The sequence below is a fragment of the Peromyscus leucopus genome, chromosome 23, assembly GCF_004664715.2.
Source record: "Peromyscus leucopus breed LL Stock chromosome 23, UCI_PerLeu_2.1, whole genome shotgun sequence".
NCBI classification, from domain to species: Eukaryota; Metazoa; Chordata; class Mammalia; order Rodentia; family Cricetidae; genus Peromyscus; species Peromyscus leucopus.
In genome coordinates this window covers 26,277,732-26,290,309 of record NC_051082.1, presented here as the reverse complement: position 1 = coordinate 26,290,309, position 12,578 = coordinate 26,277,732, and the positions used below count along the sequence as shown (strand labels likewise).

Genomic DNA, 12,578 nt, shown 5'->3' with positions numbered 1-12,578 from the left:
ATCTGGAACAAATCCATAGCCTCTGGCTTTCTGTGGAAACAAAAGCAGAGCCTCCTTTCCAAATCAACATATCCTTTTATCTAAATTTTGAAGTCAAGGTACCTTTAAAGTATACATTTTGGCATCACTCAACAGCTTTTGCAATCAAATGTTTTTCTTCAGTTACGAATATCAAAGATAACATAATCCAGATTCTCTGTGTGATAGCCATCTTTATGTGGCTTATTACCTGTACTGTTCTTTTAAAGACTTCATTTTTAAAAACTATCTATTTGTTTATATAACTGTATATATTCCTTTTTCTCTCTCTTTCAAGCCTACGTACATTTTTACATACATTGTAAACTATTCCATCTGAATCAGTCTTATTGTGAACCTATTGCTTTAAACTGCAGCATTCTAAGACTGAAACAGCACTGTGGCTGCTGGTTCTGCCCACTTCAGCTTCCCAACATGTCGGTGGTACATTTTCTGCCAGGTCTGGGAGCCATCAACTCTCAGAAATAGTGGGTCTATGCTTCTATCAAAGCAGCATGTAGCCCAGAAACCTCTTTTTGTTTTGTACTAGCAAAGGCTAAATCTACCACACAGCTTAATGTGCAGCTTCGTGTGCAGCCATACTGCAGGTGGAGGGCACATGCCAGGAACCCGCCATGGTAGATAGTAGCTCAAACACGCAGGCTGCTGCTAACTTGAAAGAGACAACTAGGAACAGTTTTTAGCTCCATTTTAGAATCTTTTTACTCAGGTTTTAGGTGGAAACTCTTGCCAACACGTTGGGTACCATTTGTAGCTGGAGAATTTCTCTCTAGCTCCTGCCAAGCCCCGCCAGTCCCAGATCCCACTTATACAATAAACATACAGATGCTTACATTATTTAAACTGCTTGGCCATTAGCTCAGGCTTATCAAAGTCTAGCTCTTACTCTTATATTTAGCCCATTTCTATTAATCTATACTTTGCCACATGGCTTGTGGCTTATTGGTACCTTACATCTTTCTTGTCCTGGTGGTGGGTGCAGGCAGTCTCCCCTCTGCCTTCCTGTTCCCTCAATTCTTCTCCCTGTTAGTCCCACCTATACTTCCTGTCTGGCTATTGGCCAATCAGTGTTTTATTTATACAGAGCGATATCCACAGCAAGGTGACAATAAAACCTGCTTGGTCCCCAGCTTCCTTAGCTAGCTCTTGGCCATGATATGCCCAGCTCTGACCAGTGATCTTTCTCTGACCAATGGCTTACAGTAGAAGGTGATTGGCAGGTAGGACTGGATGCACACTGCCATGTTCTCTGGCCTCCCTACTGCCACCTTCTGTTTATATTGCACACTCTTGTGACATGGCACAGGTCAGCTTTGAACTCATGATCCTCCTGCCTTAACGTCCACAATGATGATTCTCAGGTGTGCACCACCAAGCCCAGAGCTCTCCCTTTGTCCTCTAGAGAAGTGTCCAGCATGATGAGTTGACAGACTGGGCACCAAGGCTTGGGAGCAGAGGTGACAGAGAAGAACAGTGACATGGCTGGGTCCCTGATGGCATCACTGACCCCAGACCACATTAACCACTCTGTTTTCTACATTGGACCTGAGCATGTCCTCTCCTGAGGGACCTGCCAGGGAACTTTCATTCATGTCCAGTGGAAGCTGATGGTGTCCCCACACACTCTCCTCACACCCATTAACTAGGACAGATTCCAGAGTGGAGGGGTCATGCTGCCTTCAAAAATCAGGTTTTCCTCACAGCCTGCTGCACACTTCCCATACCAAATGTGCCCCAGGGACAAAAGTGTACAGTGCCAGGCAACACTGAGGTAAGGTGGGACACCCAGAGACAGACGAAGACAGAGTGTCTCAGAGTTTCTACTGCTGTGATAAATACCATGACCAAGAGCAGCCTGGGAGGAAAGGGGTTGTGAGGCTTCTATACTTCTGTGGGAATTCTGCCTACACTCCACAGACAAAAACAATGCATAAGGTGGGCCAGTTTTTCTGTGTTTTGGATTTGTTCATCTGTAGGTAACTCAGACACAGACACACAGACACAGACACAGACACAGACACAGACACACAGACACACACACACACACACACACACACACACACACACACACCCTTTTTACATAAGGCAGTACAGGCAGGTTGTGAGGCCCCATGATCTGAAGCTCCACCCTGTGCCCCACCCCCTGTGATAGACTCAGACACCCCCAGTCTCTATCACCAGATGCCTCTGTCAACTGCTGTCCTCACACTGCTGCCGGGGACATCTGCTTCTACAGAGGTAATTGTTGTTGGTGTGGACTGAGTCTCTGTCTGCTTTTGTGTCTGTCTGTGTCCAGGGAAAGGCTTTCTCTGAATGGACACTTGCTCTGTCCATCATCAGTCCTTGGGATCCTGCAGCTCAGCCCAGATCCCCCTAACTCCCTTTCCTAACTGCAGTGACTCTGGGCCATGATTCTCAGTGTCCTGCAGCAGGTCAGCATCTCTGTGGCCAGATTGGGCAGGCCTGTGGCTTTTGGAGCTGTGTGCTACCCATGTGAAGGGTGACAGTATCTCCTGAATGTGAGACAGGGCTAGAGTCCTATGTTAGGCGGGGTCTATGGCAAATGTGCCAGGTTCACAGACAATGCAGCATGCAGTCTAAGGACCATGGCTACCGGGTCACATCAGCTCAGGGCCACAGGTGTCTCAGGTCCTCATGGTCCTCTGTCTAATGAAATGGTTTTGCCTCTGTGTATGTTTGAGGATGAGTGTCATCATGGCTGTCTAATGACAGACTAATGTCATGATTGTGAGAAGGGTGGGTGCCATGATCCTCGTGCTGACCTGCAGTCAATGGTGCCCATGTCCTGGAGAACACACAACTTCATCTATGGCTGCTCAGATGCACTCTTGGGCTCCATGCAGAAAGCAGAGTAGGGTGTCTGGCTCTAGCCAGGCTGGGCCCGCTCCATGCTGCTGATGTTTGGAGGAGCTCTGCCCTGTGGAAGACCCCAGCTGAGAATGAATTACTCAGTCCCAACAGTAGCCCTGGCCTCCTCCATCCAACAGGAGAGCTGAAGTTGGGTCTCAGTTTGCACGTTGTCTCTGTTTATCCTTGAGCTCAGCTCAGGCCGTGTTGTATCTGCCTGAGGTGTGTTGTGACCAAAGTCATGAGATGGCTGCAAACCCCTTTAGAAAAAATATCACTGTTTTCCGCACGGATTCTTCAAGGTCAAAGTATTTCTAAAAAACGGCTGTTCATTCTAATTTCTACCCCGTACAGTACTTCTGCTAAATTCCTACAATTCCCAGGGCTTTGTGTCCACTGCCATGTGGCACCTGCTGGCTGTGTGTCTGTCTCCACCTGCTGTCTGTGTGTCTGTCTGCACCTGCTGTCTGTGTGTCTGTCTGCACCTGCTGTCTGTGTGTCTGTCTGCACCTGCTGTCTGTGTGTCTGTCAGCACCTGCTGGCTGTGTGTCTGTCTCCACCTGCTGTCTGTGTGTCTGTCTGCACCTGCTGGCTGTGTGTCTGTCTGCACCTGCTGTCTGTGTGTCTGTCTCCACCTGCTGTCTGTGTGTCTGTCTGCACCTGCTGGCTGTGTGTCTGTCTGCACCTGCTGGCTGTGTGTCTGTCTCCACCTGCTGTCTGTGTGTCTGTCTGCACCTGCTGGCTGTGTGTCTGTCTGCACCTGCTGGCTGTGTGTCTGTCTCCACCTGCTGTCTGTGTGTCTGTCTGCACCTGCTGGCTGTGTGTCTGTCTTCACATGCTGTCTGTGTGTCTGTCTGCACCTGCTGGCTGTATGTCTGTCTGCACCTGCTGGCTGTGTGTCTGTCTTCACATGCTGGCTGTGTGTCTGTCTGCACCTGCTGCCTGTGTGTCTGTCTCCACCTGCTGTCTGTGTGTCTGTCTCCACCTGCTGTCTGTGTGTCTATCTCCACCTGCTGTCTGTGTGTCTGTCTCCACCTGCTGGCTGTGTGTCTGCACCTGCTGTCTGTGTGTCTGTCTGCACCTGCTGGCTGTATGTCTGACTCCACCTGCTGGCTGTGTGTGTGTCTGTCTGCACCTGCTGCCTGTGTGTCTGTCTGCACCTGCTGCCTGTGTGTCTGACTACACAGAGCTGTGGTTCTCAGAACAGCTTGCTATTGACAGGTTGAAAACCCATCCTCAGCCCCTTGAATCCTGCAGCTGACAGACAGATCTCCACTGTCTTCTGCGTGCTGTGTCCAGCAGAGACTGAGCCATGGCTCCCCAGGAACTGGAGGCAGCCAGCTTCTCTCTGGCTGTTCTGGCCTGCATAGGCACTATTGTGTGCACTTGGCTGCCAAAGTGGCGTGTGAAGAAAATGTCTGAACACTTGGTCCTTTGGGAGAGCCTTTGGAACCTGTGTGAGAATGATGGACTCCATGGCCTGAGATGCATGCCATACAGCTCAGGCCTGGTCCTGCCACAGGCCGGCAGGTTTCTCGAGTCCCAGTGGTCATCTGCATCATCATCACCTTCCTGGGTTTGCTGCTGTACTTGATCAGGGAGGAACGAGTCACCTATGAGTCAAATATAAATGATGGAGTAAAGATCAAGATGGCGGCAAGTAGGTTGTTCCTGGGAACTGGTCTGCTGCTTCTTGTACCTGGGTAACATACAATGTCATCCTTGGCATGGCCAACCCTCCAGTGGTCTCCCAAAGGAAACCAGAGATGGGAGCCTCACCCTACCTGGGCTGGCTCAGCTCCCCAGCTGCTTTTGCTGGGAGGGCCCTGCTGTGGTGCCAGGGCTCACTAAGAACGACCAGCCCAGTGCTTTTGAGGGCTCCATGGAAAGGCCCTCCTCTGCTGTGTATCCCGAGTCGGTGGTGTTCATGCAGCAGGTCAGTGGAAACAAAAGACAGAGGCACCTCAAGGATGAGTCTAGCCTTTCCCAGTTGCAGGAGGGTACCCGTCTCTATGGACTGGTCCACTTTAGCTTAGCAAAGGGCCCTTTCATTATTATACAGTTTACACCCGTGGAAAGTCAATCCCTATAACAAAATCTTATATCTAAGTTCCCCCCTCCAAGGGACAATGCCAAATGCAAATTCCCAGGAAAGGAATACCACAGTGTTCTGGGCTGTTCTAAAACCAAGTGTGCATAGGCTTTGAACCCCTAGAAACTCTCAGAGGAGACTTCAAAGAGAAGGTCCAGGAGGCAGGAGGTAGCAACCACAAAAGGCAGATTAAAGCTAGGTGTTAACACTCTGGAGTTAAACCAGGTGTAGCTCTGCAGGAATTCTCCCAACACTCCTCAGACATCAACCATGCATAAGGGGGGCCAGTCTCTGTGTATGGATTTGTCTATCTGTAGTCAGTTCTGACCATCTTATGACTTATTCTGTAGCTGTTTCCTTCTGACTGAAACGCCTTTGGCCTGATGGAAGAAGGAGAACCGGGAAGCTGCAGACTCCAGTGCCCTCCTCAGCATCAGGGAACTGCTGCTGGGGATACAAGGGGAAAGGAAACTCCTCCATGGCCATGAGCCTTTTCCGTGTGAGCCACAGTGAGCCATCCCGATGTGGAGCACTGGAGCTTTGGCTGGTGTTGGGGAACTTCCCTTTATCTTTTTTTTTTTTTGTTTGTTATTTTGAGACAGGGTTTCTCTGTAGCTTGGGAGCCTGCCCTGGACTATGTCCATAGACCAGGCTGGCCTTGAACTCACAGAGATCCACCTGCCTCTGCCTCCCGAGTGCTGGGATTACAGGCGTGCGTCACCGCCGCCCAGCCATTTTTTTTTCTCTTTCTCTCTTCACGCTATGGAATCCCGAGCTGTCCTGGAAGGTGTGACCGTCCTGGGGCTGTAATGACTGGTGTCACCTGCCACCTGTCACACTTAGTTTTAGTTCTTAAGACAGGATCAAATGCTCAGGCTGGCCTTGAACTGGTTATCTCTGGGGATGCATTTGAACCTTCATTCCCCTGCCTCTGCCTCCAGAGTGGTAAGATACAGAGTATGCTCCTTGTCTGGTATGTGGGGGTCTGGGGATGGACTCCGGGACTTTGTGCATGTTAGTTCAGCATCTCCCATTGAGTGACATCCCCTCGCTCTCCAGAGGCCTCTCTCATGGCTGAATCATGAGCTCTGGAGGGAGGTCAGGCTGGGATAGATGGAGGAGTGGAGCAGGACTGTGTCCGTGATGTCAGGAGCCAGTGGCCTGTGTTGAGGATGGAAAAGGCCGAGGAGGACTCAGCATGTAGGCGAGGATGCCTGTGATGCTGGGTAGGTCAGGAAGGGCAGGACCTGGAGTCCTGGAGAAGCCACAGATTGTCGGCACCGACCCAAAGGATGTTTGACACTCACCATGGGACGCTCAAGGCCCCCATGTTGTAGAGAAGCCATCAGGAGAACAGAGAGCCAAGCATGGAGCCAGGGTCTCTGTGCGCCCCCTAATGTGGGTGATGCCACGGGGGCCTTTGAGGGAGGGTAAAAGTGGAATACACGCTGACCAGAACCAGACCCTAAAAATCTCACGCATGACACTCCAGGAAGATGGCTTCCCATTTGACAGACCCTTGGCCGCTCAAAGTTCAGCTTTAATACACAGCTGAGTCTCTATAATGTGTTCTTGCGGCCCTGAAGATCAACTCATCATGGTTGAACCACTTCTCCAGTTAAAAAAGAGAAAAGTGCCAGGCGGTGGTAGCGCACATGTTTGATCCCAGCACTCGAGAGATAGAGACAGGCGGATCTCTGTGAGTTCGAGGACAGCCTGGTCTACAAAGTGAGTTCCAGGATGGTTGGGGCTACACAGAGAAGCCCAGTCTCAAAAAACAAAACAAAAAAGAAGGGGAAAGTTCTGGGCCTGGTGGTATACACTTGTGTGTCCAGCACTGGGGAGGTGGAGGCAGGAGGATCGTGAGTTCAAGGTTGCATTTCACACCCCTTTTCTAAAAGGTGAGGGAAAGTTAAGAAGGACAGAAAACCCTGCAGGAGAATCTTGTCCTATCTGGGAATCTCTGTGCTGGACCTTCAGGTTCATTCCCTTGGCCTGAGGGGGTTTCCTGGTTTCTTAATATTAGATGGAAACTCTTGGTCATGATTGAGGCTTTAAGGTGATTTCACTGGGTCTGGGCTCAGAATTCCATAGATCCAGGGTTGAGGGTATACCTTGGAGGACCTGAGTTCAATTCTCAGATCCCACATAAAAAGGTTGGATATGGTGGTGTTTGCTCATGACCCCAATGCAGTGAGGTGGAGACATGAGGCATTTCTAGGCTCACTAGCCAGCTAGCTAGTTGCCTAACTGGTGAGCTCCAGACCCATGAGATCCCCAACATGCAAGTGCACACATATGTATGCATGCACACAGGAACAGGCACACATGTTTACAAGCATGCTCAGGTTCACACACATACATTAAAAAAGAAAGAAAGAAAAAGAAATACAGGGATCTGGTCAGGGCAGGGGCCAGGGGTGAAGATCTTCCCTCTGCTCCACCCTCTGCCAGAGCCTCACAGAAGCTCAATCTGTTTCACCAGATAGATCCCGTGTCAACTGCTGTGCTCACGCTTGCTAGCCTGGGACATCTGACTCAACTGAGATAGTCGTTGGTGGCAGCGGCATCCCTTTCTTGCTCTGTGCCACTCTGCCTCACAGGGAGAGGCTTGCTTTACACACTTTAAAAGTCCATCCTCAGCTCTTGGAACCCTGCGTCTCTAGAACCGGACCCCTCACTCTTCCTGGTCCTGCCGCCAGCAGACTCTGAACCATGGTCTGCATGGAGCAAGAGGCCATCAGCTTCTCCTTGGCTACGCTGGGCTGGCTGTGCGCCATCGTGAGCTGTATCCTCCCTTTTGGAAGGTGACATTTCCTGATGAGACGAACCCAGATGCCAGCATTGGCGAGGGCCTGTGGCACATATGCCAGGTGGAGAAAAGCAACCAGATACTGTGCACCTTGTATGGCATCCGGCCCGCAGTAACTCAGGACCTCAGCGTGGCTCGAGTCTCCATGGTCACCTGCATCATTGGAACCTGGCTAGGTTTTGCTGCTGTGCATGATTGGGGATGAACGCATCAGGTGTGTGAAGAGCAGGGCCATTGTACTCAAGATCATGAGGGCAGCCAGTGTGATATTCCTCGGTGTTGGCTTTCTGGTGCTGATATCCACGTCCTGGGTGTTCCTACAGCATCAGCCGTGGCTTCTCCAACCCACTGCTGGGTTCCACGAAGAAAACAGAGATGGGTGCCTCACTCCGCTTTAGCCTGGGCCAGCTCACTGCTGCTGTTGCTGGGAGGCACTCTGCTGTGTTTTGACTGCCCATCACTCAATGACCTTAGACTCACCGTGGACTGTGCTAGCAGCCTTCAGGAGCCAACGGCAATGCATCGGGTAAGTCTCTCTCTACCTTTTGAGCTGTTTATTTTAGACTGACCTCAGACCATCTTACGACCCTGTTCTGCAGGTGTTTCATTCCAAAAGTGAGCAGGAGGCCGAGTGAACTTGCAAGACTCGAGATGCCCTCTTCCCAGGTTCTAGAATCAGTGAACTATTTCTAGGGGCAGAAAAGACACTTGGATGGAGCTGCCCACAAGCTGTGAGGGGACTCCAGGGACGCAGCCGGATGAGTTGTCACCATGATGAGGTGGGCTTCTTGGTGATGAAGCTGCCTGAGTCACCTATGAACCTATAAGAACCTATAAGAGACCCCAATAAAAGTCATTGTGTCCCCCCCCCCCCCCCAAGCTGGACTTGGATGGAGCTGTTTCTTTGGTCTGTGGTTGCTCTCTCAATTTGGACTGACTGGAAACAGACCAAAAGGGAAACAGAATGGTGAAACCAGGTTTTTCTGGCTGTTGGGGGATGGGTGAGAAGAGACTGATCCAGCCTTGTGCCATCCTGGCCCACTGGGACACCTTCCTAAGGGTCCTGTCACCAGGCTCAACTCTGAAAGTACTGATAGCCTGCCACCCTGGCACCTCCGACATTCCCTTGCAGAAGATAAGCTCGGATGTTGATAACCACCTGCTCCTGGCTGGCAAGTCACTGGGGTACCATTATGTCAGCCCACTGGAGACTCCAGCCTGGCTCCATACAGTGTGTGTGTGTGTGTGTGTGTGTGTGTTCTACATGTATGTGTGAAGGAGAGAAAATATGTGTGGAGGACATACGTGGATGTCAGATGTCTTTGTCCATCACTCTTCTGCCTGCTCTTTGAGAGAGTCACTCACTGAAACTAGAACTCATAGAATCTTCTAGACTTGATGTCCCTCCTTCAAACTCCAGGGATCTGCTTGTCTGTGTTCCCCAGTGCTAGGATTACAGGTGTGTGCCTCCACAGGCTTTCTTTGACGTGGGTGTTGGGCTCTGAACTTAGGTCCTCATGCTCACGTGGCCATACGTTAGCCATTGAGTCCCTCAGATGGGCTTTGGCCCAGTGCCCCCCACCCCATTCCTCATAAAAACTGCTGGCTGAGGAGCTGGTCCAAGCAGGACTGAGAAGCACCCTTTCTTCAGAGGTTCTGAGCTGCGTGGTGAGGAAGGACTGTGTGTGGAAGGGTAGGGCCGGCTGTTCCTCCTGTGGCTTGGTCTCCTGTGAACCCACATGTCTCTGTCATTCTTCTCATGGCTGGGACAAGAATGACTCCAGGAAGGGAAGGTTCTCCGTGGCTCACAGGTCTCGAGAGCCCACAGCCCATCATGATGGGAAGTCACGGCAGCAGGCGTGGGAGGCAGCTGGTCCCATGGCGCCCACAGTCAGGAAGCAGAAGGGGATGGATGCTGGTGCTCAGCTCCCTTCCTCCTTTTCATTCAGTCTGAGGCCTCAGAGCCTGAAACGGTGCCTCCCACAGTTAGGGACGGCCTTCTCACATCGGTTAACTCTGGAGAACTCTTTCTCAGAGGTGCTGGGAGTTTTCTTTCCACCATGGCGATTCCAAATCCCAGCAAGTTGACAAGGTTAACCCTCACCCGGGTATGTCCCTGCAGGGGACCTGGCTGTCTCTGAGGGCACTTCACCAAGAGCACTTCGTGGAACATCCCTGTGTGGGGTGGAGATGGCGGAGATGCAGATCCTTTTACATATTTTGGCATCAGATTCCCATAGAGGTGAGAGGTGTGAACTTCCCCATTTTACAACCAGCAGGGATGAAGGAGAGAGCATGGACGAGGCCTGAGCCAGACCCCAAGTATCTCAAGGCAGTGACCAAAAAAGACAGTTCCCATAATCCCCCCGAAACATGTCCAGACTTACCCAAGCATGTGCAAAGATGAGAAAAACTAGAACCCCAGCCAATCAAAAATGTGCTAACGTAACTGCGGCCTGCTTCACCAGTTATGTTTGAGATGACCTAGCTGTTCCTGGGATTCCCCTAGCGGAAAAGGAGCCCTGGAGCTCCTCCCACGGCCGCCATTTTGTACAAATGGTTGACTCCACATGCTGGCTGTTTCTGCAGAATAAACACTCTGTTTTTCATACTATTTGAGTCTGGGGTCTTCTTCAGCGTTTTCCGAACCCTCACAGAGGCCAATAGCACACGATGGACCTAGGATAATTTGTATCTAAGGACTGCCTCTCCAGCACCTTGGGCAGCAAGTCTAGCCTAATTGGTCAGTGCAGGTCCTATGAGAGACCCAGACTCAAAAGAGGTAGACAGCATCCCTGAGGATCCCACCGCGGATGGTCCTCTGGTATCCACATGCACATGGACACAAATATGAACTCGTAGGCACACTCATTTACATACACACACATGTGTACATGAACATGTACATACACATGCACACACATTTAAAAAAAAGAAATATATGGATCTGATAAGAGGCCAGGGACTGAAGCCCCTCCCTCTGCCCCCCTCCTCAGCCAGAGCCTCACAGACACGGAATCGGTTTCACCAGATCCATGTGTTGACTGCTGTGGTCACACTTGCTGGCTTGGCTATCAGACTTGGCAGGTACACCAAGTCTGCAGGTACACTTGACCTCACAGGGAAGGCTCCTCGGTATCTGCTCTTAGAGCCCTGCAGCTCAGAGCTGGATCCCCCCAGTTTCCCTGTCCTGCCTTGCTATTGGCTGTTCAGCTCTTTATTAGACCATCAGTTTTAGACAGGCACAGTAACACAGCTTCACAGAGTTAAATAAATGCAACATAACAAAAGTAACACACCTTAAAGTAATATTCCTTAACAATGGGGCCTTACTCTACCCGGGCTGGACCAGTTCAGCGCCCCTGCCTCTTGGAAGGGCCCTGTTCTGCAGCAAATGTCCACCTTGCTGCAGCTTCTCCAGTCTTCTTGAGGACTCTGTGGACAGCCCTGCCCCAGACAGCAAGGCATGAGGTGGGCTGCTGTCCTGGCTGGTCTTCCGTCAACTTGACACACAAACTAGAGTTTTCTGAAAGAAGGAAACTTCAGTTGAGAAAATGTCTCCATAAGATCTGGCTATAGGGATGGGGGAGGGCCCAGCTCCTTGTGGGTGGGGCCATCCCCAGGTGGGTAGCCCTGGGTGCTATAAAAAAGCAGGCTGAGCAAGCCATGGGGAGCAAGCCAGTCAGCAGCACCCCTCCATGGCCTCTGCATCAGCTCCTGCCTCCAGGTCCCTGCCCTGCTTGAGTTCCTGTCCTGACTTCCTTAATGATGAACAGTGATGTGGAAGTGTAAGCTGAATAAACCCTTTATTCCCGGAGTTGTTTTGTTGCAACAACAGAAACCCTGATTTAAGACAGGTCACTTCCTACCTTTTGAGTTTGCTCATCCTTAAGCTGAGCTCACACCCCCTAATGAGCCTATTCTGTAGCTGTTCCCTTAGGACAGAAACATTCTCAGGGAGGGTGGGGGAGACTTGGCAAACTTGCGAGACTCAAGAGGCCCCACCCCAGGTTCTAGAGGTGGTAAACTATTGTGGATGTGGAGGTAGGGAGGGAGGAGACCCTTCTAGGGAGCTTGCAAGTTGTGTAGAAAACTCCGGGGATACAGTTCTCTCGTGATACAGTTCCATGTGATGCAGCTGTTTGAGGCACAGATGACTTGATAACTGTCTCCAAAACTGTGTTTCTTCAAGCTGGACTCAGATTGATTCATTCCACTGTTTTCTATTTGGAGTGATTAGGACGAAAAGGAACTAATGGATGCTAAAGTGGATGCTAATGCTGGATGCTGATGCTGGATGCTAATGCCAGGACCAATGGCCATTGGGGGGATGGGCCAGTTGGGCCAGAACCAGGTCAGTACCATCTTGGCCCACTCACACACCTCCCTAAGGCTTCTTTGGCACAAATGAATAGATCCTAAAGAGACACTTTAGCTATCAGAGTATTAAAACAACAAGTCCTAATGGATTAGAATAGTCCCAGGAGTCTCATGCCGGGAGAAGAAAAGTCTGGGCCCCCAGTGTGAGGGCCAATGAGATGGCTTAGCAGGTAAAGGTACTTGCCACTAAGCCTCACCATCTGAGTTCAAACCCTAGGAACCACTTGGTGGAAGGGGAGAAAGGACTCTCTTGGGTTATCTTCCCGCCTTACATGCGTCCTGTAGCGTGAGTACCCCCGGCCCCATAAATGAATAAGTATAATTTAAAAAATAAACTTGATTGTGAAATTCCCTTTTTAAATGTTTACAGTTCATTTATTTTATTTT

The 12,578-nt window shown here is 50.6% G+C and overlaps 1 pseudogene; it reads left to right on the top strand.

The window, feature by feature from the left end:
- Positions 1–7,496: 7,496 nt before the first annotated feature.
- On the top strand, positions 7,497–8,678 carry LOC114687830 (annotated as a pseudogene).
- Positions 8,679–12,578: the final 3,900 nt, after the last annotated feature.